This window comes from Panulirus ornatus, chromosome 12, assembly GCF_036320965.1.
Source record: "Panulirus ornatus isolate Po-2019 chromosome 12, ASM3632096v1, whole genome shotgun sequence".
In the NCBI taxonomy this organism is placed as follows: Eukaryota; Metazoa; Arthropoda; class Malacostraca; order Decapoda; family Palinuridae; genus Panulirus; species Panulirus ornatus.
The window spans coordinates 21,723,736-21,748,735 of NC_092235.1; the positions used below are offsets into that span (position 1 = coordinate 21,723,736).

The 25,000-nt window shown below is 44.2% G+C and overlaps 2 protein-coding genes across 2 annotated transcripts in view; one reads left to right on the forward strand and one right to left on the reverse strand.

Moving 5' to 3' along the window:
* Positions 1-25,000, reverse strand: part of LOC139751843 (microtubule-associated protein 1 light chain 3 gamma-like) — a 140,986-nt gene that overhangs the window by 97,156 nt on the left and 18,830 nt on the right. The window lies entirely within an intron of this gene.
* Positions 269-25,000, forward strand: part of LOC139751842 (ras-related protein Rap-1b-like) — a 217,294-nt gene continuing 192,562 nt past the window's right edge. Inside the window, exons 1-2 of the mRNA XM_071667470.1 lie at positions 269-569; positions 834-867. The gene's annotated coding sequence lies outside the window, so the exon portion shown is untranslated. The remainder of the gene's footprint in view (positions 570-833; positions 868-25,000) is intronic.

Here is a 25,000-nt window from a genome sequence, read left to right on the forward strand (position 1 = left end):
ACCATATTTCTAAGCTGTTCTAGGACGTTGCTTTCGGGCAGCAGCACGAGACGTTGTGAGATCATGACACACACACACAAACACACCAGTTCTAATATTGGATAAGATGATAACTGATCAATTTATCAATATGGGGTCGTGCGTCTGGCGGCGGCGGCGCAGCAGCGCCGAGGAGGAGCTACCTGTCGGTGCTGGGCGGGCCAGAGTGTCGTACCGCAGAGGCACCAGGGAGGGCGCTTGGCCCGGGGGGTGTCCGGAGTGTGGCTGGAGCAGGTGGGCGGAACGCAGGTCTCTTTCCTCCCCTCGCGCACTACATCGCATTACCGTCAGTCGCTCACTCACGACTCTTCTCTCTTCCACCGCCACTCTGTCTCTCCCTCTCTCTCTCTCTCTCTCTACCAATTACTCTCATTAACACACCACTCAAATTATGTCACAGCGACCACATCCCGGATCATAATTATGACATACTAAATTTACTTTGTAACATCGAAGTAGCCAAAAAAAAACTTAAAAGAGAAATACGTTGGACGCGCAAAAAAAAAAAAACAAACTTAAAAAGTAAAAAGGTACGAAGAATACGTGCAAAATAATAATTGGCAAATACAAATTATATATAACTATAAGAACAAATTATTTATCATATTAGACCACCACGAAATTTTTTGACAATTGTACCCAGTGCTGTAATTTGGAAACATCATATAAATTCTGTGCTACTATAACATCACAAATTAGGTGTATCTGTAACATGTAAATATATATATGTATATATTTATATATCATTGTGGAGATACGCCAATTTGATTATGCAAACAGCTTGCACATTCCAGGTTTAAAAGCTCCCATTCCATTTCGCTGGAAAAGGTAAGTTCTCTCATTTTGTTCCACCTTCAATAAATATGTAGTATAGGTCTGTGTAATTTTTTTTATATGTATATATATGTAAAAAAGATATTTAACTGGAAAGTCGTGTCAATATTTAATGTCTTCTGGAACATATTTCAAAAAGGTTTCGCGTTTGTTTGAAAGTTTAGAATTGCTGGTGTTCGACGGTGTAATTAATGAGGGAGTGATTTTCATTTCTTTTTCTTTTTTTAACTGTCAGACGTGGAGGATATTCATGAAGTTGTAATTATCCTCTCTCTCTCTCTCTCTCTCTCTCTCTCTCTCTCTCTCTCTCTCTCTCTCTCTCTCTCTCTCTCTCTCTCTCATATTCATTCTTGCATCTTATTTAATTCTCTCTCTCTCTCTCTCTCTCTCTCTCTCTCTCTCTCTCTCTCTCTCTCTCTCTCTCTCTCAGACTCTTGCATCATATTTAATTCTCTCTCCGTCTCTTTCATCAGACCTCTCTCTCTCTCTCTCTCTCTCTCTCTCTCTCTATATATATATATATATATATATATATATATATATATATATATATATATATATATATATATATATATATATATATTCATACTTAATTTATTCTCTATTCTCATCCGATTTATTCTCTCTCTCTCTCTCTCTCTCTCTCTCTCTCTCTCTCTCTCTCTCTCTCTCTCTAACTCAGGGAGTATTCCAAAGCTTCCCTCCCCTCCCCCCCCCATCATGTCTCGTCTCGCCAGGGCCTCGCCACGGAAAAAAAAAAAAAAAAAAATTACCGAAACTTGAGTGCGTCGGGCGAGACCTCTAGGAGGAGGAGGAGGAGGCGGTGTAGACTTCCAGAGTGCGTCATAGAACTGTTCTGAGTGCTTCGCTGGGGGGGGGGGGGGAGGGAAAGGGAGGGGGGGGGAGGGTATGGTAACCCACGAGTGCATAGGACGGCGAGTGCGTGTCTATCGCGCTGAGTGCGTTGCCCACGTCCGATCCCCTTTGCGAGACGATGTTGACTGCGTTTCGTTACGCTGACGTACTTGAAGTGTCGCTCACCCGTTATTTTGTGCGACCGTGACGTACGTGTGCGTCGTGGGCGTCTGTCGTTAGTGTGGGCTGCGGGGGGGGGGGGGGGCGTCGTATAACGTGTTTACGTAAATGAGTGCGTCTTGTGTGTGCGTGTGTGCGTCCCGCGTGAGGATGTACTGTGAGTGCGTTGGTGACTATAGTAATTGCGTTTTTTTTTTCTTGTGAGTGTAAGAGGTATGTTAAGTGTGTGTGTGTGTGTGTGTGTGTGTGTGTGTGTGTGTGTTTGTGTGTGAGTGAGTGAGTGAGTGAGTGTGTATATGAGTGTGTGTGTGTGTGTGTGTGTGTGTGTGTGTGTGTGTGTGTGTGTGTGTGTGTGTGTGAGTGAGTAAGTGAGTGAGTGAGTGAGTGAGTGTGTATGTGTGTGTGTGTGTGTGTGTGTGTGTGTGTGTGTGTGTGTGTGTGTGTGTGTGTGATCAGGGTCGAGTGCGTTCTGCTTGACGTGTGAGTGCGTTGTGAGTGTAATGATCTTTTCATACCACACGGAGGGGGTGGCTGGGGGGCCCCCCTCCCATCCCCCCCACCCCCATCATGTAACTCAGCACCCACAATTCTGGTACACATCTTTGTCGTCCTCCTCTGGACCTTCTCCATCAGCTCTCCGCGCTCGGCCAGGTGGCTGGGTTGAACCAACACACACACACGGAGAAGTGCGTCCTTCATTTCTGGGTGCCTTTTGACGTGGGGGGGGGGGGCTGTGTGTGTGTGTGTGTGTGTGTGTGTGTGTGTGTGTGTGTGTGTGTGTGTGTGTGACCACCTTACTAAACACGGCCTTACACACCACCCCACACCCCCCACACACCCCCCCTACCACTGTACCTGAGTGCGACCCCTCCCCTCTCCCCCCCTCTCCCCCCCCGGCACCACTGTACTAGAATGCTATGCTACTCTCTCTCTCTCTCTCTCTCTCTCTCTCTCTCTCTCTCTCTCTCTCTCGCATATCTTATATCCCGCTCCGAATATGTAATGAGTGCGTTTTCCCACCCTCATTACCACAGCTCGGGGAGGGAGAAGAGTAGTTTGGATCCCGTCAACCGTGTGTGTGTGTGTGTGTGTGTGTGTGTGTGTGTGTGTGTGAGTGAAGATGTGTATGTGTGTGTGTGAGTGTGTGTGTGTGAATGTGTGAATGTGTGAGTGTGTGTGTGTGTGTGTGTGTGTGTGTGTGTGCTTGTGTGTGTGAATGTGTGTATGTGTGTGTGTGAATGTGTGTGTGAATGTGTGTGTGAATGTGTGTATGTGTGTGTGTGTGTGAATGTGTGTGTGAATGTGTGTGTGTGTGTGTGTGTGTGTGTGTGTGTGTGTGTGTGTGTGTGAAATCAATTTGATCACCATGGTAATTAATAACATAACTCAATATTTGCCCACCTTCCATACACATTAAAAATCATTACGATGTTGACAAACAAACTCCCGTGTTGTGTAAATCACAACGCGTCTCTGTTTATTACAAACAGATGAATAAATACTAAATTACATTAATTATCAGACTTGATGATACGGTATCCTGCAGCCTCACGGGTATAGTCAGACGGGATTACATTGAACTGAAGGCAAGATTACATTAGACTGAAGGAGGGTTACATTTAGACTGAAGGCGAGATTACATTAGACTGAAGGAGGGTTACATTTAGACTGAAGGCAAGATTACATTAGACTGAAGGCAAAATTACATTAGACTGAAGGAGGGTTACATTTAGACTGAAGGCAAGATTACATTAGACTGAAGGCAAAATTACATTAGACTGATGGAGGGTTACATTTAGACTGAAGGCAAGATTACATTAGACTGAAGGAGGATTACATTAGACTGAAGGCAAGATTACATTAGAGTGAAAATACGCAAGTCACCTATAAAGGCAATATAAACCATGCTGATGATAGATTACATTAAATCATATAAATAACACAAATCACATTAACCAAAAACACAAAATGCGTAAATTGTACGAAATATGAAGCAAAGACTCGAACCCAGGACCTCCAGGTATGGCAAGACGAAACAAGCTAGCCACTATGGTCGTAAGTCCTCCAAAAAAAAATGTATGTACAACACGCCTTCTCAACACACTCCTCCAACTTTTGGAGACGCTGCCGTGAACACTCAATTGTCCTTCCACATCCAGACTTGTATGCAAATGAATGAGTTAACCCTGGTCTCATAATGATGACGACTGATATATGCAGATGGCTCACCTGAACAGCTCTATAATGACTCATATATGCAAATGGATCACATAAGTAACCTTTTCTGATAATGATGATGTCTATGGAAATGCGTTACGTCACCAGCTATGATAATAATGATGATGATGATAATAATAATAATAATAATAATAATAATAATAATAATATAATAACAAAATAATAATAAGACTTATTGTAACTATTATTATTATCTTTATTATCATTATTATTATTATCATTATTATCATTATCATATTAATACTATTATAATTGTTATTATACTATTATTATCATTACTATTATTATTATTATTATCATTATTATTATTATTATTATTATTATCATTATTATTATCATTATAATTATTACTATTATTATTGTTATTATTATTATTTACGAACAAATATAAACGCACATTTTGCCATCAGTTCTTAAAAGGGAAATTCTAATTAAAAAAAAAAAAAACGATATTCTCAGATATTGCGATTCGTTTCCCCTGTATCAATTACCTTCGTTCGCCTTAAGTTAATGTTCACTCCTTTTCCTTCATTCGTACCGTAATTACTCGTTCGCTTTCACTCATACATCCATCCTGTTATCATTACCACATCTCTTCGTTCATAATCTCTAATATCTTCCTTGTGATCATTCACGTAGTCATTCATCGGTCACATTTCCATTATTCTATTCAAAATTTATTCATTTCATATGTTATATGTTTGTGGCGGGGTGGCGACGCGAATGGATGAAGGCAGCAAGTATGAATGGGTACATATGTATATATATATATATATATATATATATATATGTACATGTCTGTGTATGGATATGTATGTATATGCTGAAATGTTTATGTATGTATATGTGCGTGTGTGGGCGTTTATGTATATACATGTGTATGTGGGTGGGTTGGGCCATTCTTTAGTCTGTTTCCTTGCGCTCCTCGCTAACGCGGGAGACGGCGGTGAAGTATAATAAAAAAATATAATATATATATATATATATATATATATATATATATATATATATATATATATATATATATATATATATATATATATATATATGGTCTTGTATTTACATAATGTGATCAGTAACATGCTAATTTCTCAGTCACTTCCCCTATACTTCCATCACGTAATTTTTCATATCTTACAATGTCGCATTTGCTGCCATTTTCCACCAATCCCTGCTGTCATATTCCCCTGACCCCTACCGACATATTCCCCTGACCCCTGTTGTCATATTTCCCTGGCCCCTACCGACATATTCCCCTGACCCCTACCGACATATTCCCTGACCCATGTTGTCATATTTCCCTGACCCCTACCGATATATTCCCCTGACCCCTACCGACATATTCCCCTGACCCCTGCTGTCATATTCCCCTGACCCCTACCGACATATTCCCCTGACCCCTACCGACATATTCCCCTGACCCCTACCGACATATTCCCCTGACCCATACCGACATATTCCCCTGACCCCTGCCGACATATTCCCCTGACCCCTGCCGACATATTCCCCTGACCCCTACCGACATATTCCCCTGACCCCTGCTGTCATATTCCCCTGACCCCTACGGACATATTCCCCTGACCCCTACCGACATATTCCCCTGACCCCTACCGACATATTCCCCTGACCCCTACCGACATATTCCCCTGACCCATACCGACATATTCCCCTGACCCCTGCCGACATATTCACCTGACTCCTGCCGACATATTCCCCTGACCCCTACCGACATATTCCCCTGACCCCTACCGACATATTCCCCTGACCCCTACCGACATATTCCCCTGACCCCTACCGACATATTCCCCTGACCCATACCGACATATTCCCCTGACCCCTGCCGACATATTCACCTGACTCCTGCCGACATATTCCCCTGACCCCTACCGACATATTCCCCTGACCCCTACCGACATATTCCCCTGACCCCTACCGACATATTCCCCTGACCCCTACCGACATATTCCCCTGACCCATACCGACATATTCCCCTGACCCCTACCGACATATTCCCCTGACCCCTACCGACATATTCCCCTGACCCCTACCGACATATTCCCCTGACCCCTACCGACATATTCCCCTGACCCCTACCGACATATTCCCCTGACCCCTACCGACATATTCCCCTGACCCATACCGACATATTCCCCTGACCCCTGCCGACATATTCACCTGACTCCTGCCGACATATTCCCCTGACCCCTACCGACATATTCCCCTGACCCCTACCGACATATTCCCCTGACCCCTACCGACATATTCCCCTGACCCCTACCGACATATTCCCCTGACCCATACCGACATATTCCCCTGACCCCTACCGACATATTCCCCTGACCCCTACCGACATATTCCCCTGACCCCTACCGTCATACTCAGGTAATATATTCACCAGGTCATGCATATGTTCACGGGCACACGCTCTCTCTCTTCCGCTGTTTTCGGCCACTGCCTTGGAAAATGAATGGAACGATTTGTTTACCCGGGAATAATTACTGCTGGTGGAGGGTGGCCCCAGCGGTGCGTTGCACCGGGTGGGTGTTAACGTTCTCTTCCTCACAAATAAATAAGTGAATGATGTATGCGAAACCCACGCCAGAACGTCGGAAGAACCTTTTCACGCGCTGACACCACCAGCCAAAAGAAACTTACGCGTGGGGCCCAACTAGACACATAACATTTAAAAAGGAAAACTTGATGTATGGTCCAACTCAGTCAGTTCTAGAGTAGAGGTATAGTGAATGAGGTACTCTAGCAGAGGGGAACAGTTATCATTTAATGAGGTACTCTAGCAGAGGGGAACAGTTATTATTTAACGAGGTACTCTAGCAGAGGGGAACAGTTATAATTTATCTACGGGAGGGGTTGGGGCCGACTTTGTGTCCCTCCCAAAGGGCCCTGCGTTACGGAAGTCTATTTCAGTTGTTATAACCCAGACTTCGCCCTTAAGGCCTTCGTGTATGCAAATGGTCTTCGTCTTCTAAGGCTAAGAAACACGAATTCATAAAAATATAGAAAAAATAAATGATTACGCTCATATTCTCTCTAATGACCATCTCAAATTTGATTAACCTTTCTAAGCCTCACAAATCTGATCGAAGTTTCTAAACCTTTCAAATTTGATCAAAATTTCTAAATCCCTTTAATTTACTGTTTCTAAATCTAATAAACTGGATGAAAGTTTCTAAACCACTTCATTTCAATCAAACGTTTCTAAACATATTAAACTCATTCAAAGTTTCTAAATCACTTCATTTTATTCAAAGTTTCTAATCCTATTAAACTCGATCAAAGTTTCTACACAACCCAAGTTGAATCACAGTCTCTAAGCCTTTCAAAAAAAATCATCAAGGCTTCTAAACTTCCCTGGTGGTCTAGTCAAAATTCCTAAACGTACTGCACACCATCAAAATTTCTAAGGCTCGTGAATTTGATCAAAAAAAAAAAAACTCGTTCAGATCCGAGATTGTCTACGTCACCAGATCAATCCTTCAAAAATCCCATCACAATGGACGGCCATTATCTATCTTGTGGCTCCTGGCAAGCCGGATCTACTTTATATATATATATATATATATATATATATATATATATATATATATATATATATATATATATATATATTTCTATTTATTTTGCTTTGTCGCTGTCTCCCGCGTTAGCGAGGTAGCGCAAGGAAACAGACGAAAGAATGGCCCAACCCACCCACATACACATGTATATACATACACGTCCACACACGCAAATATACATGCCTATACATCTCAATGTACACATATATATACACACACAGACATATACATATACACACAAGTACATAATTCACACTGTCTGCCTTTATTCATTCCCATCGCCACGTCGCCACACATGGAATACCATCCCCCTTCCCCCTCATGTGTGCGAGGTAGCGCTAGGAAAAGACAACAAAGGCCCCATTCGTTCACACTCAGTCTCTAGCTGTCATGTAATAATGCACCGAAACCACAGCTCCCTTTCCACATCCAGGCCCCACAAAACTTTCCATGGTTTACCCCAGACGCTTTACATGCCCTGGTTCAATCCAGCACGTCAACCCCAGTATACCACACCGTTCCAATTCACTCTATTCCTCGCACGCCTTTCACCCTCCTGCATGTTCAGGTCCCGATCACTCAAAATCTTTTTCACTCCATCTTTCCACCTCCAATTTGGTCTCCCACTTCTCCTCGTTCCCTCCACCTCTGACACATATTCCCTCCACCTCTGACACATATATCCTCTTTGTCAATCTTTCCTCACTCATTCTCTCCATGTGACTAAACCATTTCAATTGTATTAACAAAAGATACAATTCACTGTCTTACTTGATAAAACTTGAAAATTGTAAGTACGTTGGGTAGAATATATATATATATATATATATATATATATATATATATATATATATATACATATATATATATATATATATATATATATATATATATATATATATATATATACATATATATATATATATATATATATATATATATATATATATATATACATATATATATATATATATATATATATATATATATATATATATATATATATATATACGCCGTCTCCCGCGTTTGCGAGGTAGCGCATGGAAAGACACGAGGAGTGGCCCAACCCACCCACATACACATGTATATACATAAACGCTCACACACGCACATATACATACATATACATTTCAACGTATACATACATATACATACACAGACATATACATATATACACATGTACCCATTCATACTTGCTGCCTTCATCCAATCCCATCGCCACCCCGCCACACACTAAATAGCATTCACCCCCTCCCCTCAACTATCTATATCAACCTAGATAAGACATATAAGATATAAAAAGCCTTAATAAAACGATTTATCGTATATTAATACATATAAGATATATATAACGTCTTACAAAAACGGTATATATTAATTGTGTGTCGTCTCATTAAATGCACCAAAATCTTTACATAAAAAAAAATTTTAATTACCAAAAAATTCCGAATTTTTAATATCTTTTTTTTTTTTTTACCCTTGATTGCATTATCGCTATAATGTAGCACCCGGCGGCGCACTATGGTTCGCTATAGTCGCTACAATAACCTGGAGCAGGGCAGACTAAACTGATGGACGTGGGTACGCACAAGCGAGCGTTGATTTCCAGGCAACGTACACGGTAAATGTGTAATTAGAAAACACAATGGAGGGAGTATTGGAACTACGAATTTAGCAATTTTTTTTTTCAAAGTTTTTCGCTAATTTACATTACGGAAACATCTACAAGATTCTATAGGAGACAGATGGTTCTATGTTTAGAAAATGGACAGCGTGACACACACAGTTTTCATCTGTTGACGTATATATATATATATACATATATATATATATATATATATATATATATATATATATATATATATATATATATATATATAAATTTCCATACATATTCGCCATTTCCCGCGTTAGCGAGGTAGCGTTAAGAACAGAGGAGTGAGCCTTAGTGGGAATATCCTCACTTGGCCCCCTTCTCTCTTCCTTGTTCTGGAAGTCATCACACATCCCTATAAAATCCCTCCCTCCACCAAATCCCCACTTTTTGGTGTAAATTCCCCTCCAACCACCCAACCCCCCTCCCCCTCCCTCTCCCCTCTACCACCAAACCAAACCACTCTCTCTCTCTCTCTCTCTCTCTCTCTCTCTCTCTCTCTCTCTCTCTCTCTCTCCTGTGAAGGTGAAGGAGGGGGGGGAGGAAGTTCCCTCCCCCCCCTCCCTCACCTTTCTCCACCCCTTCCCTCATTACACACCCCCTTCCCCTCCTCCCTCTGGAGAACCTCTCACACAATATAGATCAAAAGACACATCCTACACCACCATCCTGCCAGGCCCTAAGGAGACGCCGCGGTATCCTGTCCTCTCCCAGGGGCATGGCAGGAGGGGGGGGGGGTGTCTCCTTCAGGAGGAGTGATGAAAAAAAAAAAAGAAAAGTGTTTCAAAAAGAAAGTGACTTTGATCATTCTCTCTCTCTCTCTCTCTCTCTCTCTCTCTCTCTCTCTCTCTCTCTCTCTCTCTCTCTCCTCGACGTGTGCACAGAGGTTTTACTTGAGGCTATATACGCCATACGCTTTGACGCCATCTTTTGGAACCTGCTCTGTCGACATGAAACCGGTAGTGATACGTTAACAACAATTAATCATTATCATAATCATTATTTACCAACACATGAGTCTATCGTTGTCATGCACACAGAGTCCAAAAAAAAACCACAGTTCGTCATGCACAATTTCTCCGACTGATCGCTTCATACGCCCCGGTTCAGCCCAGAGACACCACGTCGTCCCCCCCCGTATACCACTTCGCTCCAATTCGCTTTCTCGCATGCACGCCTCTCACCCTCCTGAATGTTCAGGCCCCGATACCCCAGAGCTCCCTCCATTCCAAGCTTTCATATCGTCTCCCTCCTCATTCTTGCTCCCTCCACTTCATAACTTAACTATTACTACCATTACTACTACTATTACTATTAGTAATAATATTAATAACGAGCGATTTTTTTTTAATTAACTGCAGCCAAAGGCTACGATAGACACGGTAAAATACTAAAAACTGAGGCAATTGGGGCGAGAGGAAATGCTAATGGTGGCGAAAATACTGACGCGATCTATACCAATACGTAAACCTGAACACTGGTTTACCTACGGTGGTGTACCGTAAACCACATCTCACACGGATAGTACACCTATGACGACACACGGTAGACCACACTCCACCGAGCTGGTGCCACCATATAGGGCCACACAGTGTAAACCCATATGGCGACACAGTGTAAACCCATATATGGCGACACAGTGTAAACCCATATGGCGACACAGTGTAAACCAATATGGCGACACAGTGTAAACCAATATGGCGACACAGTGTAAACCAATATGGCGACACAGTGTAAACCAGTATGGCGACACAGTGTAAACCAATATGTCGACACAGTGTAAACCAATATGGCGACACAGTGTAAACCAATATGGCGACACAGTGTAAACCAGTATGGCGACACAGTGTAAACCAATATGGCGACACAGTGTAAGCCAGTATTACCCATCATGTCACCTCACACACGCCGTGGTGTCCAGACCTGAGAGGGTTTTCCCAAAAACCGTGTGTTCGACTCTCCACAAAACAACAATTGTTCAAAACTACAAAAGAAAAAAAGAAAAAATCGAAAAAAAAACCCGGGGGCTTCAAAAGTGTTCAAAGTTTTCAAAATGAAACTGTGCTCGAGGCTTCAAACCTCTCAATGTTTCTGAGGTGTTTGGCCTTCAGAACTGAGACTGTGCTCTGAGGCTTCAAAACTGTCATTCTAGGCTTCAAAAGTGTATCTCAGGCTATCATAATGTGCTTGAGGCTTTAAAAAAATATGTGTACGAGGCTTCAAAACTGTGCACGAGGCTTTAAAACTGTACACGAGGCTTCAAAACTGTGCACGAGGCTTCAAAACTATGCACGAGGCTTCAAAACTGTGCACGAGGCTTCAAAATGTGCACGAGGCTTCAAAACTGTGTACGAGGCTTCAAAACTATGCACGAGGCTTCAAAACTATGCACAAGGCTTCAAAACTGTACACGAGGCTTCAAAACTATGCACGAGGCTTCAAAACTATGCACGAGGCTTCAAAACTATGCACGAGGCCTCAAAACTGTGGACGAGGCTTCGGGATTACTGGAGGCATCAAGGTGCGCGTGGTGCTTCGAGGCTTCAAAACGGCATCCGATACCTTAAAACTGCGTTCGACGTTTAGCACTCACCCGTGAAGCTCCGCCAAGCGCCTGGAGATTAAGATAAGGTAGGAAGGAAGGGAGGGAGAGTGCCTCGTGAAGGGGCGCCAAGGACGATGTTTATGTATGAAGGCAACGGGCTCGCCCACCATCTTGCCCACACACACATACACACACACCACAACAACAGGTGTTCGGAGGAGATAAGTGTTAAACCCTTCGCGTCCCGTTTTCCTTGGCTGGCGAGACGTGTCAACTCTCTCTCTCTCTCTCTCTCTCTCTCTCTCTCTCTCTCTCTCTCTCTCTCCCCCGAGGGTTGAAGGAATGAACAAATCCTTGAACACAACGACGACCCGTCCCCTGTCTACGACGGTACGACCCCTAGGAGAAGGACGGAACGACCCTTCGGGTGTCGTACGACCCTTCGGGTGTCGTACGACCCTTCGGGTGACGTACGACCCCTCGGGTTAAGATGGGCGATCACGCTCTGTAGGCGCGTCCGCTATGCACCGGTGGTCGTTGTAGACAGGTGTCCAGTACAGAGGGACAGGTGGGAATAAACAGGTGCCCGTTGTAGACAGAAGGCTACCCCATCGGGTGACCGTTATACACAACAGGGCACAACAAACGGGTGGCCGCTCTTGGGAGTTCAGTAAGCTATCAGACTGCAAGCAACAAAGAAGAGACTATATTACTATATATATATATATATATATATATATATATATATATATATATATATATATATATATTGGAAAGGATCACAATTTTGCGCGTGATCAAGATAATCCTATGAATCCACGGGGGAAAATGAAACACGATAAGTTCCCGAGTGCACTTTCGTGTCATAATCACATCAACAGGGGGAGATACACAAGAGAGAAATATGAACAGTCAGTCGATGAACAACGGAGAGGTACACACAATATTCATACGCAGTAAATACATTTTTCACTACAGGCGAAAACATGTATTCACAAAAGCCCTTCCCCTGTATTCATGTTCGTGGTACGGGGTTCAAAAGACTGAGACACAGAATGCTTTCTTATTTTTTCCTGTAACGCAATCACGCCGTTACAATACTTATGAAACCTGATCCCAGTGCGTTTTCACTGCCGCGTTACCGGACTCCGCCAGCAAAGAGTCAACTAGCCTAGGCGGGGGCGCTGCGTCACTGGGAGGAGAACGGTCCTGTCCCACAACAACACGTTCTCATGACAAAGGAGTTTTGACTTTCCCTGCTACTGGGACGTAGTGGTAGTAGTGGCTTTGCAGTGGAGCACTCCACAAGCTCTTCCGCCACTCCACCTAGTCATTCTACCACACTCGGGGGGGCGCAGAGAGAGAGAGAGAGAGAGAGAGAGAGAGAGAGAGAGAGAGAGAGAGAGAGAGAGAGGTCAGATCCTGAAGGTAGCGGTAGAGCAATTCTGAGGACAATTGGCTAAAAAAAAAGAAAAATATATATAAGAATAACCCGATGACGCCAGCTTGCGACAACCACTACGGATGGCGAGGCATCGAATGCCTCCCCACCACTCCCTCCCTCGCTAGATTAGCGGAAACTACGGATGGCGAGGCATTGAATGCCTCCCCCACCACTCCCTTCCTCGCTAGATTAGCGGAAACTACGGATGGCGAGGCATTGAATGCCTCCCCCCACTTCCTCCCTCGCTAGATTAGCGACAACTACTACGGATGGCGAGGCATAGAATGCCTCCCCACTCACTCCCTCGCTAGATTAGCGAAAACTACGGATGGCGAGGCATCGAATGCCTCCCTCCCACTCACTCCCTCGCTAGATTAGCGAAAACCATTGACGGAAAGAGAGAGAGAGAGAGAGTTGAGATTGCAGAGAGCAAGGAGGATCGAACACTCAAAAAAAAGAAAAAACTCCCTCGCTCAGTGAACTCCCTCGCTCAGTGAACTCCCTCGCTCAGTGACTAGCCATGGTTGGCGCAGCTAACCACGACAAGTTTCTTTAACTACCAATACACTCCGTGGGATGACTTTATGTAATGGTCATATCCAATGACGATCATAACTGATCTCAAGTGAAGATTTGTGATCAAAACATTGGGACGTAGTAAGGGATGGGAGGATCACAGGACGACAGTCCCTGCACAAGACCAGAAGAGGTGAAGGTTGAACCCCAGTTGACCTGAAGTTCGCGCTAGATCGCATGTTTCTTTCCTTTTCTTCTTCTTCTTCTTTTCTTCTTTTTTTTCTCCCCCTTTTCTCTTCTTCATAATCGTGAAAGAGGCTATCCTCTTCTTCTTTTCTTCTTTTTTTTTCTCCCCTTTTCTCTTCTTCATAATCGTGAAAGAAGCTATCCTCTTCTTCTTCTTTTCTTCTTTTTTTTTCTCCCCTTTTCTCTTCTTCATAATCGTGAAAGAAGCTAAGTGCCGATGGAATGTCTTCTGTCGATCCTATCAAAAGTCGTCAATGATTTTTACGCTTCCGGAGTCTTTGTGTAGGGTACGGATGAGTGACTCTCTCTCTTCCATAAAAGAAGAGAATAGTTCCAGTACACTGGATCCTGGAAGATGCCTGAAGAATGTGGCAGCCTCGATGTTCCAGGAAGGTGCCATGGAGCTCTGATACTCGACCCCAGTTCAAGTCTTAGTGTGGGGTCTTGTGGTGGACCGAGAGCTGGAGTGTATTACAAGGTGAACATCTGGGTCCAGGAGGAGGAAGTGGTCGCCCCTCCGACCTTGCTCCCACGTTCTGTTTTTCTCTTGATCATCATCATGCCTCTGGGGGATATTCCAAGAAGGAGGCCCCCCCTCACGAAGTCTCCTGCCTCCTAAACCTCGTCCCTCCCCCCCACTCAACGTATTTGAGGATCGCCCCCTTCCCCCCTAACAAACACCATCTCAAAAGTCTACACCTCCTACAACACCCTCCCTCCAATCAACCCACCTGAGGACCCTCCCTAACCAAACCCCTCCCAAAGGTCTTCACCTCCCGCAACCAATCCCTCTTTTCAACACCCCCAAGAACCCTCCAACACCCCAACATCCCATCCCCCTCTCTTAAAGCCTTCCAAAGTAAAAAAAAACCCGATCCACCTGGTCAACACTCCCGTGAACCCCCTTTCCAAAGCCTCCAGATCCCCATAACCCCCGTCCTTCCAGTCAATAAAGATATTCCCAGCTTTCTCCCGCAAAGCCTTCCCCTAAAATCACCTCCCTCCCTCCTTCCTCCCTCCTTCCTCTCGTCCAGGATCTGTCTGGAAACACAACCTCCCTCCCTCCCCCTTTTTTCTTTTTCTTTCAAGACATCGAGAAGGAGGAAGTTGTGGGTCATAAGTTGGAGGTGGGGATCATGCGAGATAAAGGGAGGAGGTGGGGAAGAGGTGGGGAGGTGGTGGGGGAAGAGGTGGGGAGGTGGTGGGGGAAGAAGAGGTGGGGGAAGAGGTGGGGGAGAGGGGGGGGTTTAAGTCAAGGTTCGGGCCGGAAGTGGAGAGCAGGTTTCATTACGTCGCTCGCACATGCTGACCCCAGAGTAGAAACCTCCTTACGAGAATACCTACGAGTATACCGACCTCCCTACGTGTATACCTACGAGTATACCGACCTACAAGCGAATATACCTACGAGTATACCGACCTACAAGCAAGTATACCGAGCTACCTACGAGTATACCGACCTCCCTGCGAGTATACCCACGAGTATACCGACCCACAAGCGAGTATACCGACCTACCTACGAGTATACCGACCTCCCTGCGAGTATACCCACGAGTATACCGACCTACAAGCGAGTATACCGACGTACCTACGAGTATACCAACCTCCCTGCGAGTATACCCACGAGTATACCGACCTACCTACGTGTATACCAACATCCCTGCGAGTATACCCACGAGTATACCGACCTACAAGCGAGTATACCGACGTACCTACGAGTATACCAAGCTCCCTGCGAGTATACCCACGAGTATACCGACCTACCTACGAGTATACCGACCTCCCTGCGAGTATACCCGCGAGTATACCGACTTATCTACGAGTATACCAACCTCCCTGCGAGTATACCCACGAGTATACCAACCTACCTACGAGTATACCAACCTACCTACAAGCACGTACGACGGAACGTAGCCAGGACGGGAGGGCGAGCGCTCTACGGACGTCTTTGCCCTGATGTATACACGACGCCTCCTGTATTACAACATTCTCCCTGCCTATTACCACCGCAACAAGATTCTGCCAAGATGGCTGGGGGTCACAGCGGGTAGCGCTCTAACCAGCTGACCTGTGTCTTGAAGAACGACGTTTTCCTCGACCACCTGATAGATAGATAGAATAGATAGATAGACAGATAGATTGATAGATATAGAGGGGGGGGGGGCGCGGGGGGGTTTACGGTCCTGATGGCATCCATCCCCGTGGACTGAAAGAGTGTGACTCTGGACTTGCTCCTGTGCTTGCTCGTCTATTCCGTTTCTGTTTGAAAGCCGCATCTTTACCTTCTCCTTGGAATTATGCGTTGATACATCCCATCCCTGAGAAGGGTGACCATTCTGACCCCTTTAACTATCGTCCTATTGCTTTGACATCCACCATTTCCAAAGTCCTTAAATCTCTTCTCGACTCCCATATCCTTAACCACCTCGAAGATCACAGTCTTCTCTCTGATCACCAGTATGGCTTCCGTAAGGCAAGATCCACTGGTGATATTCTTCCCTGTTTTACTAATGTCTGGTCATCGTCACTTAAAGATTATGGGGAGTCTAGTGTAGTTGCCCTTGACATATGTAAGGTTTTTGACAGGGTGTGGCAACGGGGTCTCATCTCTAAGCTCCCCTCTACTGGCATCCCTCACTTTGCTCCTTCATATCTAGCTTCCTCTCAGGCCGATCTATCTCTGTGGTTGTTGATGGATCAGTCACCACCCTTTTTCTCCATCAACAGCGTTGTCCCTCAAGGTTGTGTCCTGTCTCCTATACTTTTTCTACTTTTACTCAACGATTTCCTCTCCATAAATAATCCAATGCACTCATACGCTGACGAATCAACACTGCATTCATCCACATCTTTCAATTCTGCTCCCTCTTCTCTCACTCGATCTTCACCTCGTCTTGACACAACTTCTTCAATAAACTCTGACTTGGACAGGATATCTCAGTGAGGTACAAAATCATGTTACGTTTAATGCCTCCAAGACCCAATTTCTACCCATCTCTCTATCGAAAACTCCCCACAACTCTCGTCTCTCCTTTGATGGTTCTGTAATTCCACCTCTTGACTCAGTAGACATGCTTGGTATTACTTTAATGTCCACTCTTTCATGGAGACCCCACATTACAGGAATAGCCAAGTCTGCTTCTGGAAAACTGGGTATCCTGTTTAGATGTCGAAACTTCTCTACTGAACAGTTGCTCCGTTTGTATAAGGGACTGATTCGTCCTTGTATGGAGCACTGCTCTCACATTAGGGGTGGTTCTAGCTGTGCATCCTTACTTGACAGAGTTGAGTCGAAAAGGGACTTTCAAACTTGACCTCCTTGCCCTACGCCTCATTGCTGGTTCACTTTCCATCTTCTTTAGGTATTACTTTGGTTTTTGCTCCGGAGAGCTGCCTGCTTGTGTGCCCCCACCACTAGCTAGACCATGCAATACTCAGCAACCTGCTGCTGCGTCAAATGATTATTGTGTGGCCATCAGCAACTCAAGGGTGGGCCGTTTTGATAACTGCTTCTTTCCCTACACGTCGAAGCTTTGAAACTCTTTACCCTTTCATGTCTTTCCCAATAACTATGACTTGACGCGTTTTAAAAGATAGTTATTTTCACGTTCTCAAAAATTCGCAAATACTTTCCTTTGTCTTTTCATTGTCATAATTCTCTCTACAGTTCCATCGAGGCCTGGCCTTGATGTAGAATTTGCTCGGTGACTGGAGCCTTCAAACAACAAAAAGAAACAAACAAAAAATGCATCTACATCAAGTACTACTTCCATATCATGCCGTAGGGCTGGACTAGGCGCGTAGACCTCACCGCACCGCACACGAGAGAGAGAGAGAGAGAGAGAGAGAGAGAGAGAGACTGAAACTCACCACGTACTACGCCCACTTGCCACCAACCCATCTCCTCTCTCTCTGTCTCTCTCTCTCTCTCTCTCTCTCTCTCTCTCTCTCTCTCTCCCTCTATACCCCCTAACCCCCATCACCCCCCCTACCCCAACAAAGTCGCCAGCACAAAGCCATTAAAAAAAAAAAATTCTCCCCTCCCCCCCCCACACACACACGATTTTCCGGGGGGGGGGGAGATGGGGGGAGGGGGGTGGGGTGGGGGGGGGTGCCCCTGCCGTCCGGTAATGCCACATCAAGGCGAACAAATTAAAGGGATTAATTAACAACCCAACGAGCGGCTGAGAGTGAACTCACAACCACCACCACCACACACACCCCCCAGCTCAAAAGTTCATTATTTGCCCCCCCACCCGGAAATTACCACACGAAAGGTCAAAAAAAAAAAAAAAAGAGTGGAATTCATATCGTAATTATCTATCATTTCTGCCGACAGACAAATTGCCCGTCATCCTTTTTTTATCTCTCTCTCTCTCTCTCTCTCTCTCTCTCTCTCTCTCTCTCTCTCTCTCTCTCAAAAGGTTACCAAAAGGCGTCGCGCCGGCCTATCTAATTGTGAATTCAAGTAGTGTCACATTTATCAATAACTCTCTATCTTACTCTAACCAATCATTTTCTCATTAATATTTCGTGAGATAAATGTGTGGGGTGAGACTGCTGGGGGAGGCGAGTGCGACTGGGGGAGAGATGTGGAAAGTATATATATATATATATATATATATATATATATATATATATATATATATATATATACAATATACACCCTGGTACTCATATGTGTAATACTAAATATTCTAGGTATGCATTCTTCCAGGTGTACTTTAACATTCTCATAAAATAAAACACACACACACATACGCGCGCACACACACACACACACACACACACACACATACACACAGACTATCACTAACACACATATACATACATTCATACATACCCACATATATACACATACATGCTCACATACTTATACATACATACATACATACATACATACACACACACACACACACACACACACAAAGTTTCCTGAGCCCAAACTTCCTCTACATTTTCTTCATGAACTCTTAACAGAGCGCTTCAGCATCCACGTCCAACACAATATATATATAAAAAAGAAAAGGTCGATAAAGGCACACAAGTTCTACTGGGGCCTAGAACTTGACCTTATATCGAATCTGTGAACCTCCGCCCGTCCGAACTTAAGGCCTTTTTTAACACGACAGGAACTTTCCAAAAATATATAAAAATATGAAATATAAATACAAAAATATGAAAGCATTACTCTGTTCCCCTTAATGCTGAGTTACATGCTGGAGAGAGAGAGAGAGAGAGAGAGAGAGAGAGAGAGAGAGAGAGAGAGAGAGAGAGAGAGAGAGAGAGAGAGAGATGGGGTGTGAAATGTGTGTATGCGAAAGGTAAGTGTGAGAAGGATGTGTGTGTATGTTAGGTGCATGGTTGCGAAAGGTGTGTGTTAGTGTTAGTGTTTGTGTGTGTTGTGTGTGTGTGTGTGTGTGTGTGTGTGTGTGTGTGTGTGTGTGTGTGTGTGTGCGTGCGTGCGTGCGTGCGTGCGTGCGTGCGTGCGTGCATGTATGTATGTAGGTATGTAGGTAGGTATGTATGTATGTATGTATGTATGTTTATATGTATGTATAAGTATGTGTGCATGTATGTGTATACATGTGGGTATGTATGTATGTATGTATATGTGTGTTAGTGCGTGTGTGTGTGTGTGTGTGTGTGTGTGTGTCACTCACAACCTACCCATATATCACAATCACACTTGGTAACGACAGAACCACCACAACACACTACACCCAAACCACCCGTCGTCACCTTCCGTGATGAAGTGCTGACCGGGCTAGCGGAACAACGCCACAAAAAAAAAAAAAAAAAAAAAACCCGGCGCCATTACCAAGACCATTACAGACCCGGGCGGGGAAAAATTACGAAGGAAATTACAGCCAGCATACGAGGAGAGATGTGGCGGGCGCTACCCACACAATGTGGGAAACCTAGTTTACAACGACCAGATGGTACTGGTAAGGTAAACCATGTTTAGAACGATCAGATGGTGCTGGTGAGGTAAGCCTAGTTTACATCTACCAGATGGTAGTGAGGTAAACCTAGTTTAGAACGACCAGATGGTGTTGGTGAGGTAAACCATGCTTAGAACGACCAGATGGTGCTGCTGAGGTAAACCAGTTTACATCTACCAGATAGTACTGGTAAGGTAAACCCAGTTTAGAGCTACCAGATGGTACTGGTAAGGTAAACCATGTTCAGAACGACCAGATGTTTGGTGAAGTAGACCAGTTTACAATTACCAGATGGTACTGGTGAGGTAAACCAGTTTACAGTTACCAGTTGAGGTAAACCATTTTAGAACTATCAGATGGTACGGGTGAGGAAAACCTAGTTTACGGTCACCAGATGAGGTAAACCCAATTTATAACTATCAGACGGTGTTGGTGAGGTAAACTCAGTTTACAGCTACTTTATGGTATTGGTGAGGTAAACTAAACAGAAACCAGTTACCTCCAGATGGGTAAACCAGAGGTAAACTTGTTCACCACCAGATCGTACTGGCAAGGTAAACCAGATATAAACCGATTTACCACCAGTTCGTACCAGTAAGGTAAACCAGAGGTAAACAGATTTACCACCAGTTTGTACTGGTAAGGTAAACCAGAGGTAAACCGGTTTACCACCAGTTCGTACTGGTAAGGTAAACCAGACATAAACCGGTTTACCACCAGTTCGTACTGGTAGGGTAAACCAGATATAAATCGATATACCACCAGTTCGTACCAGTAAGGTAAACCAGAGGTAAATCGATTTACCACCAGTTCTTACTGGTACGGTAAACCACCTTTACAGCCACGGGCGACTGTGTGCGTGTGTGAAGGGCAAGTCTTGTGTCGACCACCCGATATGGAGTCTCAAATTTCGTCCTCACTCACCACACACAGACGCGAGGCTGCAAAACACTTATTTTCCCCTCCGTGAATAGTTATGTTATAACCAAGAAAGCACCATATGGGCATTTAAATACCTCACAGGCACTATATGGGCATTTATATACCACAGAAGCACCATATGGGCATTTATATACCACAGAAGCACCATCTGGGCATTTATATACCACAGAAGCACCATCTGGGCATTTATATACCACAGAAGCACCATATGGGCATTTATATACCACAGAAGCACCATATGGGCATTTAAATACCACAGAAGCACCATATGGGCATTTATATACCACAGAAGCACCATCTGGGCATTTATATACCACAGAAGCACCATCTGGGCATCTATATACCACAGAAGCACCATCTGGGCATTTATATACCACAGAAGCACCATATGGGCATCTAAATACCACAGAAGCATCATCTGGGCATTTATGTACCACAGAAGCACTCTATGGGCATTTAAATGCCACAGAAACCCCATACGGACATTGAAATACCACAGAAGCACCAAATGGGTATTTAAACGCTTTAAAAGCACCATATAAGCATTTAAATACGAAAAATGATTTTCAGTAACACCGAAACAGGCAAATATAATCAACTATATGTAAACACACACACACACACACACATATATATATATATATATATATATATATATATAATGATGATAATGACATCTGTGGGCATTCACCCTCACCCTTCACGTCAACAGAGATACAGCGCCTTAGATGCTGTATCTTAACACTGTATGCTGTAGCCACACCCAAGTCATAATCACCTGGCCACTTGTGGCCTACAAGATTAAGCCCCCCGAGAACCACAAGTCCACATAACCCGAGGATGAGAGGAATATCACCAGCGAGTAAAGGTTAATCTTGTACATAACGACGCAAAGGTTTTTTTTAAAATGGGTGAAGGTGGTGGGGATGAAATCGAGGGAAAATGAGGACCAGGAACAAAATTTTTTTCTTCTAGGACTGCGCTTCTTTGGTGTGTACAGTGTCTTTCCTCCTTCGTACGTGATCGCTATTCGCCGTGAAAGCGAGAGGTAGCGCCAGGAACTGATGAAGTAATGCCGGGTTCGATCACATCCATTCTCTAGCTGTCGTGTGTCATGCACTGAAACCAAAGCTGCTTATCCATACCCACGCTTCACAGACCTTTCTATGGTTTACCAATGATGCTTCACATGCCCTGGTTCAGTCTAATGACGGTACGTCGACCCCTGTATACCACATCGTTCCAATTCAATCTAACCCGCGCACACCTTGCACCCTTCTGCAAGTTCAGTCCCCAATCGCTCAAAACATCTTTTAGTCCATACTTCTAACTTCAATTTAGTCTCAACTAGTCTTCCTCTTCTTCCTCCTTCCATTTCTGACACATATATCCACTTCATCAAACTTTATTCGCTCATTCTCTCCATGTGACCAAACCATTTCAAAACACACTCTTCTGCTCTCTCAACCAAACTCTTTTTATTACCGCACATCTCTCTTACCCTTTCATTACTTACTCGATCAAACCACCTCACACCACATATTGTCCTCAAACATTTAATTTCCAACACGTCTCCCCTCCTCCGCACAACCCTATCTATAGCCCACGCCTCGCAACCATATAATATTGTTGGAACCACTATTCCTTCAAACATACCCATTTTTGCTCTTCGAGATAATGTTCACGACTTCCACACATTCTTCAAGGCTCCCAGCACCACTGCCCCCTACCCCACCCTGTGACTCACTTCCGCTTCCATGGTTCCATCCGCTGCCAGATCCACTCCCAGATATCTAAAACACTTCACTTTCTCCAATTTTTCTCCATTCCAACTAACTTGTTCCTCAACCTTGCTGAACCTAATAACCTTGCTCTTATTCAAATTCACCCTCAACTTTCTCGTTTCACATACTTTGCCAAACTCAGTCACCAACTTATGCAGTTTCTCATTCAAATCAGTCAACAGCGCTGTAACATCGGCGAAAAACTGACTCATTCGCCAGGCCCTCTCATCCACAACAGACTGTACATTCGCTCCTCTACCCAAAACCTCCTGCATTATTCTCCCTAACCACCCCATCCAAAAACAAATCAAACAGCCATGGGGGCATCACACACCACTGTCGCAGACAAATCTTCACTGGGAACCAATCACTTTCCTCTCTTCCTACTCGTACACATGCTTTACATCCTTGATGAAAACTTCTCACTGCTTCTAGCAGCTTGCCTTCGGTACCATATATTCTTAAGACCTTCCACAAAGCATCTTTATCAACCCTATCATATGCCTTCTCCAGATCCATAAATGCTACATACAAATCCATCAGTTTTTGCAAGTGTTTCTCATATATATTCCTCAAAGCAAACACCTGATGCACACACCCTCTATCACTGCTCCTCCCCAATCTGATGCTCTCTACATGCCTTCACCCTCTCAATCAACACCCTCCCATACAATTTTCCAGGAATACTCATACTCAACAAACTTATGCCTCTGTAGTTTGAACACTCACCTTTATCCCCTTAGTCTTTACACAATGGCACTATGCATGCATTCCGCCAAACCTCAGGCACTTCACCATGATCCATACATACAATGAATATCCTTACCAACCAATCGGCAACATAGTCACCCCCTTTCTGAACAAAGTCCACTGCAATACCATCCTAACCTGCCTCCTTGCCAGATTTCATTTTCCGCTAGGCTTTCACCTCCTCTTCTCTCTTCACCAAACCACTCTCCTTGTGTCACTCACCACCACGACCAAAATGTCCCACATCTGTCACTTTATCATCAAAACACATTCAACAAAACTTTAAAGCACTCACTCCATCTCCTCCTTACTTCATCACTTTCTGTTAACACTTTCCATCTTGCCACCTTCACCGATTCACCGATGTTCCCATTTGTTCTTTTTTGTCTTATGCACGTTATTTGCCTCCTTCCAAAACATCTTTTTATTCTCCCTAAAGTTTAATGATACTGTCTCACCCAAACTCTCATTTGCCTTCTTTTCAACCCTTGCACCTTCCTCTTGACCTCCTGCCACTTTCTCTTATACATATCCCAGTCATTTGCACTCATTCCCTGCAAGTATCCTCCAAACGCCTGCGTTTTCTCTTTCACTTACAAATTTACTTCATTCCACCACTCACTACCCTTTCTGATCTGCCACCTCCCACCTTTCCCATGCCAAATAAATCTCTTGCACATGTCATCACTGCTTCCCTAACTACATCCCATTCCTCACCCACTCCCCTCACGTCATTCGCTCTCACCTTTTGCCATTCTACACTCAGTCTTTCCTGGTATTTCTTCACACAAGTCTCCTTTCCAAGTTAACTCACTCTCACCACTCTCTTCTCCCCAACATTCTCTCGTCTTTTCTGAAAACCTATACAAACCTTCACAAGACAGCGATCAGACATCCCACCAGCTGCCTCTCTCAGCACATCAACATCCAAAAATCTCTCTTTTACACGGCTATCAATTAACACGTAATCCAGTTATACCCTTTGACCATCTCTCCTACTCACATACGTATAATTGTGTATATCTCTCTTTTCAAACCAGGTATTCCCAATCACCAGTCTTTTTGCAGCACACAGATCCACAAGCTCTTCACAGTTTCCATTCAAAACACTGAATACCCCATGCACACCTATTATATGTTAGTGAAATCCAATAGCTCATTTATCCAACATGCACACGAGGCAATATATCGTACAACTTATGAGCAGACTATCAAATGTACAAAATCAAAGCCATGTATACCTCAGGCAATATGTCATATACACAGCATGAGGGAACCGAAGCAGCATGTCCAGAGACGAATGTCCATGCCACGCCATCCACATGACATGACCCCGTGAGGCGTGTCCTGCCATGCCATGTCAAGGGGCCGTCATAGAAGCATGTCATAAACCCACATGCCACAACACCGTGTCCCACGACATGCCAGTATGTACCAGGTTATGTCCATGGCT